The sequence below is a fragment of the Anabrus simplex genome, chromosome 1 (genome assembly GCF_040414725.1).
Source record: "Anabrus simplex isolate iqAnaSimp1 chromosome 1, ASM4041472v1, whole genome shotgun sequence".
Taxonomy (NCBI): domain Eukaryota; kingdom Metazoa; phylum Arthropoda; class Insecta; order Orthoptera; family Tettigoniidae; genus Anabrus; species Anabrus simplex.
The window spans coordinates 1,763,538,129-1,763,554,381 of NC_090265.1; the positions used below are offsets into that span (position 1 = coordinate 1,763,538,129).

Below are 16,253 nucleotides of genomic sequence, written 5' to 3' on the forward strand. Positions count from 1 at the left end.
TAGTTCTATATATTTCCTGTCTCAGTGCATTTAATTCTGTTATTTTTATTTTCATGTGGTACTTGGATATTGATGTGATACCCCATTCTCTTGCATATGGTGTGCTCTGCTGTCTTGCTTTCGAAGGAACTTCTTATTTGCTATAATATCAGCTTTGTGTTAATGTGTCAATCATTCATTTGAAGTTAAAGCTGCTTTGAGGTGTGTGGTTATGTTCTCAATAACATAGTATGCCATACGAACTAGGGGTATCAGATCATTATTTACAACGTAGTAAGTACCTGGAAATAAAAATATATGAATTACAATGTATTGGGCATGGAAATAGTAGAACTGCATTCTAATCGACGAAGGGGGCGGGGGGGGGAGGGTGGCAGGGGAAGGGAGGGGGCTTTAAGCATAATCGGATGTGCGTCACTCCGCCGGATGTTAATTCTCCGCGCTATCTGTTGATAGTAATACTAAGGTATTGCACCAGAATGCACACTGTGGCGCTATCTCGGAAAAGAGACTAAAACTACTAGCGCCAAGTGGCTTGGAACCGAAATTTGTCATTGAGTTTCATCTCTATTCTATTCTATCCTCTTTGGTTCTGCTACCACAGCACTGGCAGTATCGATACACAACAACAGTGTTGCCACCTTTTGTGTGGAATGTGTGTGTAGACGGTTCTATTCAAAGGATAACCATGTCACCTAAAAGCAAATACTGATAACATTTTTTCCTTCTAAATTATTGCCAAGAGATGAAATTCTAAATGCTCTGCTAGTCCGGCCCCGGGGTATAGGGGGCAACGCGTCCGCCTGTCACCCGGCGGCCCCGAGTTCGATTCCTGGCCGGGTCAGGGTTTTTTAATTGTAATGACGTCCTTTGTGGCATCCTTAATCTTCCTCATGGATGTTTGGTTTCCATTTGACTGCAAAAATGGCACACACCTCAGGCCATGAGGGAATAACACAGTTATAGTCCATCTTCGTAGTAAGCGTCTTTCTGGACGACCGGAGGTGTGGCCTGGCCCAAAGAGAATGAGTATTGGCCTCGTATGCGAGGAACTATGGGAGCGTTCGCGCTGGTGGTGGGGGAAGAACTTGAACAGGGGGGTGAAACTCTAATAGGGCTTTTGGTTCCAATCTGTAGCTAGTTTCAGGTAGTTTCAGTCTCTTTTTCTAGATGACGCTGGAGGTCATTCATAACGTGCAAATAGTTATATACACGTTCTGTAGATGGCACGCAAGTAAGCATGAAATGAGCGTTGTTAATAATTAAAGGCAGTTTGTCTCGAAGTGAAGTATTTCAAGTATTTCAAGTCTAACCTCAATCAGTGGGCACTTCTAACAAATTAATTAGTCATAAAATGTCAAGCATTGTGGAGATAATATTGCTGAATTGCATCGAATTCGACTCTACCCTATCGATTAACCTTGTTCGAACTTATATCGATTTTAATCGATAGTTCCCATGATGCTACAGTATTTGTGTTGTTTGAATTCCATGTGCTCATGTGCTTGTGCTGTAAATCTTAGTTCCTTGTGCTTGTTTATTTGAAATATATCTTCGCCAGTCCTCCTGAAATCCTGTATTTCCTGTTTGAGTACACATCGGGGGCTGAAAGCTGAATGGTTCTATTAATGTAGTTCTATATATTTCCTGTCTCAGTGCATTTAATTTTGTTATTTTTATTTTCATGTGGTACTTGGATATTGATGTGATACCCCATTGTCTTGCATATGGTGTGCTCTGCTGTCTTGCTTTCGAAGGGATTTCTTATTTGTTATAATATCAGCTTTGTGTTAATGTGTCAATCATTCATTTGAAGTTAAAGCTGCTTTGAGGTGTGTGGTTATGTTCTCAGTAACATAGTATGCCATACAAACTAGGGGTATCAGATCATTATTTACAACGTAGTAAGTACTTGGAAATAAAAATATATGAATTACAATGTATTGGGCATGGAAGTAGTAGAACTGCATTATTATCGCCGTTTTGGGAGGGGGTGGCGAGGGGCAGGGAAAGAAGGGGGGAGGAGCCGTGAGCATACCCGGATGTGCGTCACTGCACCGGATGTTAATTCTCCGCGCTATCTGTTGATAGTAATACTAAGGTATTGCACCAGAATGCACATTGTGGCGCTATCTTAGAAAAGAGACTGAAACTACTAGCGCCAAGTGGCTTGGAACAAAAATTTATCATTGAGTTTCATCTCTATTCTATTCTATCCTCTTTGAACTTGAACCTTTCCTCCAGCTGACACAGTCGAGTTCAGGCAGCGGACGTAGCCCTGGGAACTGACTGAAATAGTGTGGAAAGCTTAGGCGCGATACGTTCCCGGGTCGGGGTGGTCATTATGCAATGGCTCATTGGTGTACATACATCACACTAACTCAAAGGTGTAGGAATTACTTAATATGATAAACTAGTGAAAATAAAATAGTACCGTACATTGTACAAATCGAGTCTTATATTTCGACTGTCTGCCTTAAAACCTTGTCAATTAACTACACAGGCCTTTGAGCATAACATTCTAAAATTTCAGTTCTATTCCAGTACGGAAATACTTCGTAACTTTCGTCGTAGATGTTGGTGACGTCAAGAAATCAGAGGGTCATGCCTAAAAGAATTCATATCGGATGATGCTTTCGACCCAACGTGAAATAAATCTCAGTGTATAGTAAAAGTGGAGGTCAATATTTTGGCACTCTGTAGCCTTTAATTTATTCTTATACATTCTTATTATACATTCTTACGAATATGAAATCTGTTATATAAAATTGAAAGGTTTGAACCATTTGGTAGAAAATCAATTGAACATAAGACAGTAACTTGCAACTGGTAATACTGCGAATAAAGGAAGTTCGTTTGAAACTGTACTGTACTGTATACCAAGGAAAGGCGCATCGGTACGCGCTATCAGTTCATCAATCGCCTAACGAATAGGAGGAAGTTGTTTCCACTGACAGCCTGGAGATATAATCTACTTAACGTGATTTCTAGTGAAATACGTAGAAAAGATATTAATTAATGCAAATTTGTCGGGAAAATGCAGAGAAGAAGCATTAGTAGAAATACTTCAGCTACTTTCATAATAATATTAACAATGTCTACTTTTCTTGTCCATCAGAAGAAATATAATAATATATAATACTCTTGAATAACCTGCTATTGTTATGACAGAGAACAGGTCTCCTACAGCAACAGCAGCAACAAAAACAACGAAAACAGCAATAAAATGCTCCGGAACAATAGACAATATAAATCTGTCTCATAAAATCAGAGCAAAAATATTATCGGACTTCTTACGTGTTCTATGATCACTTTTGTTTAATATTCGGAGTTCGGGGATCTTACTTAAAAATTATTCAGAACTCGTCTGAATCAGTGTCATCTGAAGTTTCACCGAGGTTGATGTCGGACTGGTCTAATTCTAATTCCTTATGCATGGTGTTGTCACGCTCCCAGTATTCCTGCTCAGTGTCTTTTACGTGGTCGCAACATTTTTTCCGTTTGTCTTGCGAATACTGTGCAAGCAATATCCGCAAAGAGCTTCCTTTTTGTCGAGTGTGTCTGCTGTCAAGTCACGAGTGTTCTATAAGACAGAGAAATATTTCGTACAGAATAAGCATTTTTATTTATATTGGGAATAGGAGCGCGTCATTTATGAACAGTGAAGGCATTAGAGATGCTATGGCACACATTTTTATGCTAAAAAACTAATTATGCTGTATTACTATTAATTGAGATATTTTTTTTCTAGGGGCTTTACGTCGCACCGACACAGATAGGTCTTATGGCGACGATGGGATAGGAAAGGCCTAGGAGTTGGAAGGAAGCGGCCGTGGCCTTAATTAAGGTACAGCCCCAGCATTTGCCTGGTGTGAAAATGGGAAACCACGGAAAACCATCTTCAGGGTTGCCGATAGTGGGATTAGAACCTACTATCTCCCGGATGGAAGCTCACAGCCGCGCGCCTCTACGCGCACGGCCAACTCGCCCGGTGAGATACATTCTTATCACGGACCTCTCCTTTGATATCTCCCCAAACCGACTCAGCGTGATTGAGATCTGGATGATATGTTTCATATGTTCACTCATGGTATAAACACTTTCACGTGCCTAGCCTCGCAGTGGTCTCCCAGATTTAAAAGAGGACCTAGAAGCCATGCTCGTCACTTCAGTAATTTCAACTTAGCCCGCACGTAACAACACGCGCCGCTTGAGAGACGTTTTCACTTCAGCGCTAGCCTGGCGACTGGACCTGCTGTAGGAGTGGGGGGACGATAGCTCCCACCACTGCATGCGCAACCATTTCTCGCGCAGGACGCTTTCAACCAAAACGGACTATACTTCAGATCTTTAGGGCAGTATGGGAGGAGAAGAAAGTTCCAGAAGACAGGAATAAAGTCCATCTCCATAGCGTAACGGTTAGCACTAGGGATTAGCGCTGTTAACGGAGCGGTTGTTTACGGAGCGGAGGCTCCGGGCGCTTTCAATCGTTTGCCTCCGGAGAACCTCCGATTGAATTGCAAGCGCGTAGTTTGAACTTGGCACGGGAGAAATGAACGAGCATTTGTACAGGAATTTATAACTTGTCGCTATTAATGTGAAAAACTACGCCCCTCCGTTAATACTTCAGTTATTTGGCGATATTACAAATAGGCCTAGCATTCTTACGTACAGACATAATAATTGTGTAACAGAACCTCCGATTGAATGACAAGCGCGTAGTGTGAACTTGGTACGGGAGAAATGGAAGAGCATTTTCTCAGGAATTTAAAACTTGTCGCTACTATTGTGCGAAACTAGGCCCCTCAGTTAATACCTTAACTATTTATCGATATTACACATAGCATTCTTACGTACAATGATAATTATGTATTTTCTTAAATATAAACATGTTATAATTTAGGCCTTGTCCGTGACTGTAAATTACTTCGTTATGAAATAATACTATTATCATTGCATGCCGGGCTGAGTGGCTCGGACGTTTGAGGCATTGGCTTTCTGACCCCAACTTCGCAGGTTCGATTCTGGCTCAGTCCGGTGATATTTGAAGATGCTCAAATTCGTCTGCCTCGTGTTGGTAGATTTAATTACACGTAAAAGAACTCCTGCGTAACCAAATTCTGGCATCACGGCGTCCCCGAAAACCTTATAAGTAGTTAGTGGGACGTAAAGCCAATATTATTATTATTATTATTATTATTATTATTATTATTATTATTATTATTATTATTAGCTGCTGTACCCGTGCTTCGCTACGGGATTCTCAGAAAGACTGACTTGGTGGTTTTCCTAACTGAATTCAACATAGGTAATTACAAAAACGTCAGTAGGAATGTAGCGATTGAAAGCAATGTTATCATATAAAAAACTCGATCAAATGAAAAACCGCAAACTTTCTCACTTTCAACGAACAGTACTACGGTGCCGATCTAAGAGTCCAAAGTTCCAGAACTGGAATAACCAGGTCGCAGACTGCCGTGACCACTCCTCTGTCATTATTTCGTTAAATATGCACACTACTCATTCCAATCAGTGGCTCAGAGTAGGGATTTTATAGCTCGAATACAATGATGAACCAGTGTGTTACGTACCAGATATATCAGAAAATGTATGAACCAGAGGAATGGCATGCTAAAGAAGAAAGTTATCTTACACCCCAGCTACTTCCCACCAATATACAGGCAGGCTGTTATAGTCGGTACGACCAAGCGAGTTGGCCGTGTGGTTAGCGGCGCGCAGCTGTGAGATTGCATCCGGGAGATAGTGAATTCGAACCCCACTGCCTGCAATCCTGAAGATGGTATTCGGGAGATGATGGGTTCGAGCCCCACTGTCGGCAGCCCTGACAATGGTTCTCCGTGGTTTCCCATTTTCGCACCAGGCAAATGCCGCGACTGTACCTTAATTAAAGCCACGGCCGCTTCCTTCCACTTCCTAGACCTTTCCTATCCCATCGTCGCATAAGACCTATCTGTGTCGGTGCGACGTAAAACAACTAGCAAAGAAAAAAACATTGAATGACAAGCGCGTAGTGTGAACTTCATACGGGAGGAATGAACGAGCATTTTCACAGGAATTCATGACGTCGCTGTTTTTGCGCGAAACTACACTCCTTCTTTAACTTTTTTTTAATGCTATTTGTTCGGGGCGTCGACCTATGAAGATCCTTTGCCCCTATTTGCACCATATATGAGGAAACCTGCGTGTATTATGTAAATGGCGGTAGGGTAAAGTGTTGAATGCGAGGAAAGGAACGTTAAGGATGACACAAACACCCAGTCCCCAGGCCAGGGATATTAATAATTTACAATTAAAAAAACTGACCTGGCCGGGAATCGAACCCGGGGCCGCCGGGTGACAGGCGGACGCGTTACCACCTACACCGCAAGACCGATGGTTAGCAGTCGTTTGTGCCATGTTTTACACAGCAGCATTTACAGATTTGAACCACTTGAACTCCTCCCTCCGCTTGTAAATAATCATCCCTTACTTCTGCGACGTCTTTCACGTGTTTTACATATGTCCAGAAATTAAAAACGAATTCAAATTTAACTTGAAATTACTGTATTCTAGCGTTATAGCCTAGACTGCAATACCTCATTTTCAGACTTTACACACCAATTTTTATTAAATTCTTCCATATTTCCATATTTCCATAATAATGATAATAATAATGAACGAACCACTGTGTAAGTTCTGCACAGGTGGGGCCTGTACTTTTCTGAGGAACAACTCAACCTATTAAGATATATTGTTTGTTGTATCTACAGGGTTTATACCTACAGGTATAGTAATTTCCACGTAAGGAAATACCCCAGAAAGTAAATATCGCCACCCGATGCTCTTCTTTTCTCTTTTTTGTAATGGCTGATCACTGCTGCCAACCTGCCTGGTTACATATTAAAATCACCAGACATAACCATAACAAACTAACCTCAATGTAGGAAACACCGATAATCAATGTTTCCCTACCCTAGTAAATGATAAAAGATAAGATCAAATAAATCAAGATAATTATGAATATCTCGTCGATTTCCACGCTCAATGAGGAATTAAGGAAATAAACACACTTTCTCACTCAAATTATCCGTCTTTATTTTGATATACACTAGGCGTACTATAACCATATTCTTGACAAGAGGGGCGTGTTAAACGATGCAATTTATTTAATAAGTCTTTGCAGTGTGATTTTAGAAAGTTCCAGACATCCAATGACTTCCCTTTCTTTTGCGCGAACATTTCCTTCTCTCTTCAACACCGGTAACCAGTAAGGAGAGAAATTATTGGGCATATTTTCAGCCTGCAGGCTGGTTATATCTTCAAGCTTATCAGGAAACATATAGGAATACAAATGTGCCAAGCTCCGTGAACGGAAATTAGGTCAGGTTTCAAGTTCACTGCGGATTTGAAAATAATAATGTTATAAGTTCTACTGCCAAAATTTCGTCCCGCAAGAGTTATTTCGTGTACCGGTAGATCTAGACATGAGACTGACGTACTTGAGCACTTTAATCATTTCACGCAAACAATGTTAATAAATGCATTATCCGAACATGCCACAATTCTACTTTAGCCAAATAGATTTACAATCCCACAGAAAAAGAAAATATGCTTTAAATATTCTCGCAAATGTATCACTAGTGACTTTAACGGCGATGCGGTGGCAACACGCAATTCATGCTAGAACAGTGATTGAACGTTGCCAACGTGCCAGATTAACGGTTAATGTAAGACGTCGTATCGGCAAGCAGGGTCCCTAAACTGTATGGTTACCGACACTGAAAAAGTCCTGCAAAATACCCAACAGCAAGAAAAGTAACTATAAATCGATACCTTAATATTACAGGGGAGAAAGGGTAAGGTTGCACCCTTAGGGTACGTCCTTACACGGAGAGGACTATATATGGGGTATGTATTATATGTCGATATAATTGCATTTTCTTGATAACAAATGAGAGGATGCATTAATTATTCTGAATGACTATACGTTCTTTGTTAAGGGGTATTGTATGAAATATCGGTGATATAGATCAATTTTTGTTTATGTAGGTAACGATTTTTATAGGGTGCCTACATTCATGGACGTAAGTTTGAAATTACAGCCCACTAAGTCCTTACACTCGGAGCTACTGTTGCGAATAGAGCTGGGAACGGAGCAGTTGCTCCTATGATTGCAATCGGTAGTGCGAGTGAGCGCTCCCTCCGGTATTCTCCGGTAGTAAACTGTTGCTGGGAAACCAATCGGTGCTTCGGCACGCGAGCGGAGGGCGAGCGGAGGACGGAGCAACAGTACTGAATGTGTGCCTCGCTTGCCGTTCCATCCGTGGTGCGCAACGGATGTGCTAGCGACATAGTAAATACTGCTTTATAAGTATGACGAAGGAGAATATAGGAAATATATACATTCTCATTTATCGTTCGTGTTTCATTTGTCGATTACTTTTGTAAAAATTTGCTTTACGTCATGCCGTCTTATGACGACGATGTGATAGGAACGGCTAAGGAGAGTAATTTCTAGGCGTGAAAATGGAAAACGACGTAAAACCATCTTCAGAGCTGCCGACAGTGGGGTTCGAACCCATTTTCACCCGGAAGATAGTGGGATCGAATCCCACTGTCGGCAGCCTTGAAGATGGTTTTCCGTGGTTTCCCACTTCCCCTCCAGGAAAATGCCGGGATGGTACCTAACTGAAGGCCACGGCCGCTTCGTTCCCACTCCCAAACCTTCCCTATCCCATCGTCTCCATAAGACTTATCTGTGTCGGTGCGACATAAAACAAAACCCAAAGTCTCACGCTCCAGGACACTGTCCTTGAGGCGGTATAGGTCCGAAGGAACACCCAACCCGGGAGGGTAAATTGATGGAAGGATTATTATTATTATTATTATTATTATTATTATTATTGTACTCCCATAACCACTTCTGTGGTTTTCTGTGACGTTAAGGTGCCGACACTTTGTCCCACAGGAGTTCTTTCATGTGCCGGTACAGTAGTGGCGATTAGGGGGGGCGAGAGGGGACAATCGCCCCCCTACTTTGTGGAGAAAACTTTGCATTTGTATTCCATTTTAGCTGGATGAAGGTATTATAGGAATTATTAAAACAAGCAATTTGTACAAGCCCTGTTGTCTTATCAGCTAATTATTTGCTTTAATTAATAACGAAATTATTAGCGGAAATACGCAACAAAGTCGTTCATGCGGTTAACCGATTTATTTATAGCGCCACAGCGAGTACTGTAGTGGAGACTTTGTATGTGCTGTGAGGAAGGGTACGCGTGCATTCGTTAGTCTGGCAGTCTATTTAGTGTCAGTTTTTTTTAGTTTGTAGTCAAATACTAAATGATTTTAATTATATAATCACGCCGTACGTCTATTTAATTGTAATACATGTGTAATATTGTTCCTCTCGTGCAAGTTTTATTGTATAGTATTGAATCAAAATCTCAAATAAATATTATCAACACAGGTAAGTTGGTAGGCTGAGAATCTTTACCTCTCTGTCGAAATTCCATTTAGTAGCTTTTTTTTAAGTTTTAATGTATAACGTATATACCCCCTCCCCCGCTATATCCCACAAACTAGGGTACTTTGTTGTCTTTACATTTTCCCCCCTACTTCTAATTCCCAATCGCCGCTACTGCCGGTACACCTGACCACCTTCAGGTACCGCCGAGCAAAGTCGGAATTGAAACCGCAAGCTTGAGCTCAGAAGGCCAGCGCTTTACCGTCTGAACTACTCAGCCCGGTACAGCATATAACCAGTTTCAATCAGTTCGTACTTTGCAGTAAAAACTGAAATGGCGTATGACTTTTAGTGCCGAGAGTGTCTGAGGACAAGTTGCGCGTTGTGATGTGGATGAAATGATGATAAAGACGACACATACACCCAGTTCCAGCGCCAGCGAAATTAGCCAATTAAGGTCAAAATTCCCGAACCTGCCGGGAATCGAACTCGGGACCCCTGTGACCAAAGGCCAGCACATTAACCATTTAGCCATAGAGCCGGATGTACTGTTCCGTAATAAATGAGCTACGAGTATAATTAATGTAAGAACATCGTATATAATACATGTTTACATGCAATGGAATATAATTACCACTTAAACTATTTTACTACCAGTATTAATAATATTGTTAACGCATTTGCAACAGTATAATATATGCCAATATTCAATCTACAGTATTCTATCCACCTGCACCTATTGCAAACTGAACGTCAGCAGATCAAAATCTGTTATTCATAACGTAACAAATAATGCGGCGATCTTGAAACGACTACATCATTTGAATGACAAACGTAGGGGAACACATGCATCTGTGGTATTAGTACTAAAATCTAAATTGTAATTCCTCCTAAGATCACCGTTGCAACATTGCCCACATCTAAGCATTTGAATTTTCCGCCAGTGAATTCAATCGGAGGACTACCGGAGGTCTCCGGAGGAGCGCTGTAATCGTATTATCCGATTCAATCAACAGGAGGTCCGCCTCCTCTTCACAGCGCTACTAGGGATGGGCTGCGAACGGAGTCGCGAAGATTCGAGACTGCTACCTCTGGAACCGACACTCTCGACTCCAGTGTCGACTCCACTGATGCAGTAACGCCATCTATCAAGTATTGTCGGAACTGCTTGGAATTATAGTTCCACGTTCCTCCCTTCGTAACTCGTGATACGATGAATACATGATGATTATTAGCCAGCAAACATTAAATATTGTTTCGGGATTTTATCATCGTTAGTGTTAATGTTGTAGGTCTATTTTGACGACGATGATGATAATGATGACGATAATTGTAGTGGTAATAATAATCTGACGGTATACGTTTATATAATCGCAAATATTGACATCAAGCAGGTCATCTCCGCGGTGTAGGGGGTAACGCGTGCGCCTATCACCCGGCGGTCCGGGTTAAGATTTTTAATTGTAAATGATTAATACCCCTGGCCTGGGGTATAAAACAGAAAAAAAGAAGCGAGTACATAGAGTATGATTTTACAACAAATATTTTACCAAACAGTGTGCGTCATAATAGCCGCCTCCGCAGTCTAGAGAGGCCCCGGGATCGATTCCGGCCAGGTCAGGGATTTTACCTGTATCTCAGGTTTCGTGATCACGTTGAGGTAGAGACTGGGTCTAGAAAGCCAAGAATAACGGTCGAGAGGATTCATCGTGCTGAACACACGTCACCTCGTCATCTACTGGCCTTCGAGCTGGGCAGAGGTCACTTGGTAGGCCAAGGCCTACCAGGGCTGTCGCGAATACGGGCTTTTGTGTATACTACTACTACTACTACTACTACTACTACTACTACTAATAATAATAATAATGTAACAAGACTTAAAGTGGTCCTTGAATGATAATAATAACAACCTACAACCTGTTTTCCAGTCAGTGACCGGGTCAGGAATGGAATGAATGAAGCCCCCATCCTGCGGCTAGGATAGGAATTGTACCGGTTGCCGAGGCAGTCGCACTCCTCTTGGGCAATGATGAATGACTGACAGATAAAATGAAATGATGTTGAAGAGTGTTGCTAGAATGGAAGATGACAGGGAAAACCGGAGTACCCGGAGTAAAACAAATCTCACGTGGAGTGACCGGGACTTGAACCACGGAATCCAGCGGTGAGAGGCAACGCGCTGCCGCCTGAGCCACGAAGGCTTTTAATGGCGCAATCAATGTTCGAATTATGTTAGAGGATTTACCCATATTAGATTTGTTTTCATCGTTTATGTGCAATTCATAATGATTTATCTGTTTATCACGACAAGTAAAGGCGTAAAATTAAATGTCCGTGGTCTGCTATGCCAATGCTTCCTGACATGACACGTTTAATTTTATTTCAACTACACCATTACGCTCGTCGTCTTCATTAACGATATCGTACTTCACTCTACAATACTCTTTAAAAAAAAAAAAACCAATGAGCAAATGAGCAGCAACATGAATGATATTTCATGTTATTTTCCGTGCCTCGACACGCAAGCGGCCCAACAATGAGATAAAGTTCGCTTGGAATCGAAAGGCTTCATGCGAAGCGACCGTGCGGCCCCGCAATGCGCGTCAAGTTAACTTGGAGTCGAGAGGCTTCATGCGAAGCGACCGTGCGGCCCCGCAATGCGCATCAAGTTTACTTGGAGTCGAGAGGCTTCATGCGAACCGAGACCGGTATTCGGAGTCGATGGAGTCGACGCTCTCGATTCCAGGCTTCAGTCGCGCCCATCCCTAGTTAGCACTATTAGTTGCTGTCCACGGTGACCCAGGTTCGATTCCCGGTACTGCCAGAAATTTAAGATTGGCAGGAGGGCTGGTATGTGGTTGAATTGGTACATGCAGCACACCTCCATCGGGGATGTGCCTGAATAAAGCTGCAAAACTTGGGATGAGAACACAAATTTATTTTTTAGGGGATAATAGTCCCTCTATTCAAGGAAAGAGATAAAAAGATGTGTTATAATTACTGGGGAGTCACTCGATCCCTCATTCTGTTAAAATCCTTGAAAGGTTGAAATAAGGATTAGAAAAGAAGTAGAGAACACCTTGGAGGAGGAACAATATGGCTTCCGGAGAGGGAAATCTACAGTGGAGCTGATCCTTGCCATGTGACAAATGGTCGAGAAGAGATGGGAATATGGCAAAGACGAAAAAAAGAAGAAGAAGAAGAAATTATGCTTGTTGATGGTATCCACAGTGTTTGTATCTAAATGGGAGGTGAATTATACTTTTTAACAATTTGCTTTACGTTGCAGTGACACTGTTTTATGATTGAGTAGCATTTGAAACTAGGTGTTCTAAATTTCATTGCTTCAGTGTCTCAGATTAATGGACTTCATAGGACTGAATTCAAATCACACAGAACGGTCAAACATGATTAATGAAAAAGATTGCAATTAAATACTGTATTTACAAATACAAAAATATACAAAATATACACTTATTCCTGTAATGTGTCATGCTGATGACGTGCCGAACTTTGAATAATGAAATGAGCATCACTTGATCACACTATTTATTCGTGACCACGATTAACACAGCAGTTGCTAAGTCAAGGCAGCAAGTATTTGCCGCGCACTCATTATTATTTAAAAATACTACACTTCCTGCCAACTGCTGGCGAACTAGTGCATTACAACAAACTGCCACATTGACAAACAAAAATGTACTATCGTAAATAATACATAACACACATAATAAACATATGAGCACTGAACAGACACAGATAGGTCTAATTGTGACAATGGGATAGGAAAGGGCTAGGAGTGGGAAGGAAGCAACCGTGTTCTTAATTACTGTACAGCCCCAGCATTTGCCTGTTGTGAAAATAGGAAACAATGGAAAACAATCTTCAAGAATGCTGACGGGATTCAAACCCACTCTCTCTCGAATGCAAGCTCACAGTTGTGTACCCCTAACCTCACGGCCAACTCTCCCGGTATGTACCTATCTCTTTACACTTCCTTGGTACTTCCTTATTCCAGATAAGGTTCCCTACACTCTGGTAGAATGCATTGCCCTGTTGCAACCTCTTGCTAATCTCTATGTCCAGCCTTGTATTCACCGGGTGAGTTGGTCGTGCAATTAGGGCCGCGCAGCTGTGAAGTTGCATCCGGGAGATAGTGGGTTCGAACCCCACTGTCGGCAGCCCTGAAGATGGTTTTCCGTGGTTTCCCATTTTCACACCAGGCAAATGCTGGGGCTGTACCTTAATTAAGGCCACGGCCGCTTCCTTCCCATTCCTAGGCCTTTCCTATCTGTGTCGATGCGACGTAAAGCAATATAGCACCCCTGTATTCTGCACTAATTCAATCCCTAGATATTTTAACTGTACACAGTTTCAAGGCCTTGACCACCAATTTTCACAATGACTTTCCCTTGTCTTTCTCCTTTTGATATCAGCTTGGTCTTGTTTTTCTCTGCGCTGATGTTCATATCGTACTTTCCAAAGTTCTCGTTCAGTGCATCAAATTGTTCTTGTGCTTCTTTGGTGTTCATACCCCAGACCACAACATCGTCTGCAAATAGTAATAACTTCATCTCTTTCTATTCCCATATGCTTCCTTTGTTTCCTTTACAATTTTGTCCATAACCAATAGAAACAAACGAGGTGACAGCACACTCCCCTGTCTTAGTCCACTTTCATTTCTAAACCATTCCATCTTTCCAACAGGAGTCTGTACATTGCTGATGCAGTTGTAAATTGCTTGCATCATTACCTAGTCTCTTTCTGACCATGGTTTCACAAACCTTCTCCTTGGAAACACTATGATATGTCTCTGTTAGATCTATGCCTGTTGCCGGGCTGAGTGCCTCAGACGGTTTTGGCGCTGGCTTTCTGACCTCAAATTGCCAGGTTCGATCCTGGCTCACTCCGGTGGTATTTGAAGGTGCTCACGTACGTCAGCCTTGTGTCGGTAGATTTACTGACATGTAAAAGAACTCCTGCAGGACTAAATCCTGGTACCTCAGAGTCTCTGTAAACTGTAAAACTAGTTAGTGGGATGTAAAGCCAATAACATTATTATTATTATCTATGCATTTCATGACCAGATCCTTTCCATGTTCCCAATTCCTTTCTATTAATTGCCTCATGCTGAGAATTGGGTCTACTGTAGGTCTTCCTCTTCTAAAGCCTTCCCCTTGCAACTCTGTACCTTTCTTCTCATTCTCCTAATATCCACTCTGGTACTTTTCTTTTTCCCACTTACGATAAGTAAGCAATTCCTCTACAGTTACCACACTTTTTTTGTCCCGTCCCCCCCCTTCTTAAAAACTGGTGTTATTTTTCCCTTTCCCCAGTCTAGCATGTTTGTTTCTCAATGTCTGTCCTTGCCTTTCCTATCATACTTCTTAAGTATTTCATTTTACTGGCTTGACATCTACTCTCCACTTTTCCTTATACACTTTAGCAATCTGTACACCTATTGTAGTTCAACAGGTCCAACAGCCTTTATCATTTCCACACTAATTTCATCCATTCCTGGTGCCGTCCTCATTTTCATTTTACAGACTGCTAATTCACCTTTGACATTGTTGACTGTTGAGCCATCACACTGTTTTACTACCGTCTCCTCTGCACAGTTTCTCATATTTGGCAGCTTATCAAAATAGGCCTTCCAACTTCTCTTTATTTTTTCCAGATATGTTAACAACTCTCTACCTTCCTCTTTCATCAGCTTTGTATAAACTCTTTCTTTCCTATTACTTTGTGTTATTCTATACAGCATTATTTTACTGTTAGTGCCATCCACTTCCATCTTTTGTGTAAATTCTTGCCAAGTTTTCTTTTCTTCTCTTACCCATTTCTTTTATTATTAAAGTACTTCGTTTTGCTTTCATCTTCTTTATCTCTATTCCATTCTTGGCATGCATTCTCTTTTCTTTCACAGTTTCTCTCACCTTCTCATTCCACCACGTGTCTCCTTTTAAAGTTGGACCATTGATCTTCCACATTTCCTACTTCAGTAATTGGAATTTGTTGTTTCAGTCTCTCCAGGAATTATTCCTGTTCTTATGTTTTCATTTCTGCACTTTTATTTTACCATCTCTTTATCATTTTCCATTTTCCCCTTCCTCATTTTTGCTATCACAACTCTATGATCTCCATCGAATTCTCCTCCTTGTAAAGGTGTTATATCCATCAACTGTCCATGATTTGTCCTTTCCACCAGAAAGTGACCAATTACTGGTTTTTTTCCCTTCTGTCATCCCAACCATACCTTGTAATTTTCCTGCTATTTTTCTTTCGAAACCATATGTTGTCATTCCATTCCTCTCACAAAACTCAACTAACTTCTCTCCTTTTCCCATATCCACAGGGTCCAATTACTTCATCCTTTCGTTGTCTTTCATTTTCCACCTGTAAGGCATTATTATTACTTCCACATCAGTTATCTCTTTCTCTATTTTCTCCAGGAATTCTTTGATATCCTCTTAGTTCTGTTTCAAAATTATTTCTTTCACCCTCCATTTAACTTTGCTTAACCCCTTCATTTCTATACTCTCTTTCTCCATAAAATCCACACTTCTACCTCTCCTGTCAGGATTATAAGGTTGATTATTCTCATCTTCATGGTGTAGGCTACTTGTCACCCATTTTTCACAGTTTCTCCAGCACCCAAGGAACTGCATGTTGTTTGAAGGCTATGCCCTAACCTTTTCCGGAGCAAGTTTAGAAGTACAGTAGTACTCATATTTAGGCTATTATTATGGTGGGGTTGCCACTCCCAGAGGAATTTTATACTGATCGC

At 41.4% G+C, this 16,253-nt stretch overlaps 1 protein-coding gene across 1 annotated transcript in view; it reads right to left on the reverse strand.

Moving 5' to 3' along the window:
* Positions 1-16,253, reverse strand: part of LOC136864409 (uncharacterized) — a 139,999-nt gene that overhangs the window by 73,490 nt on the left and 50,256 nt on the right. The gene's annotated exons all lie outside the window — the stretch shown is intronic.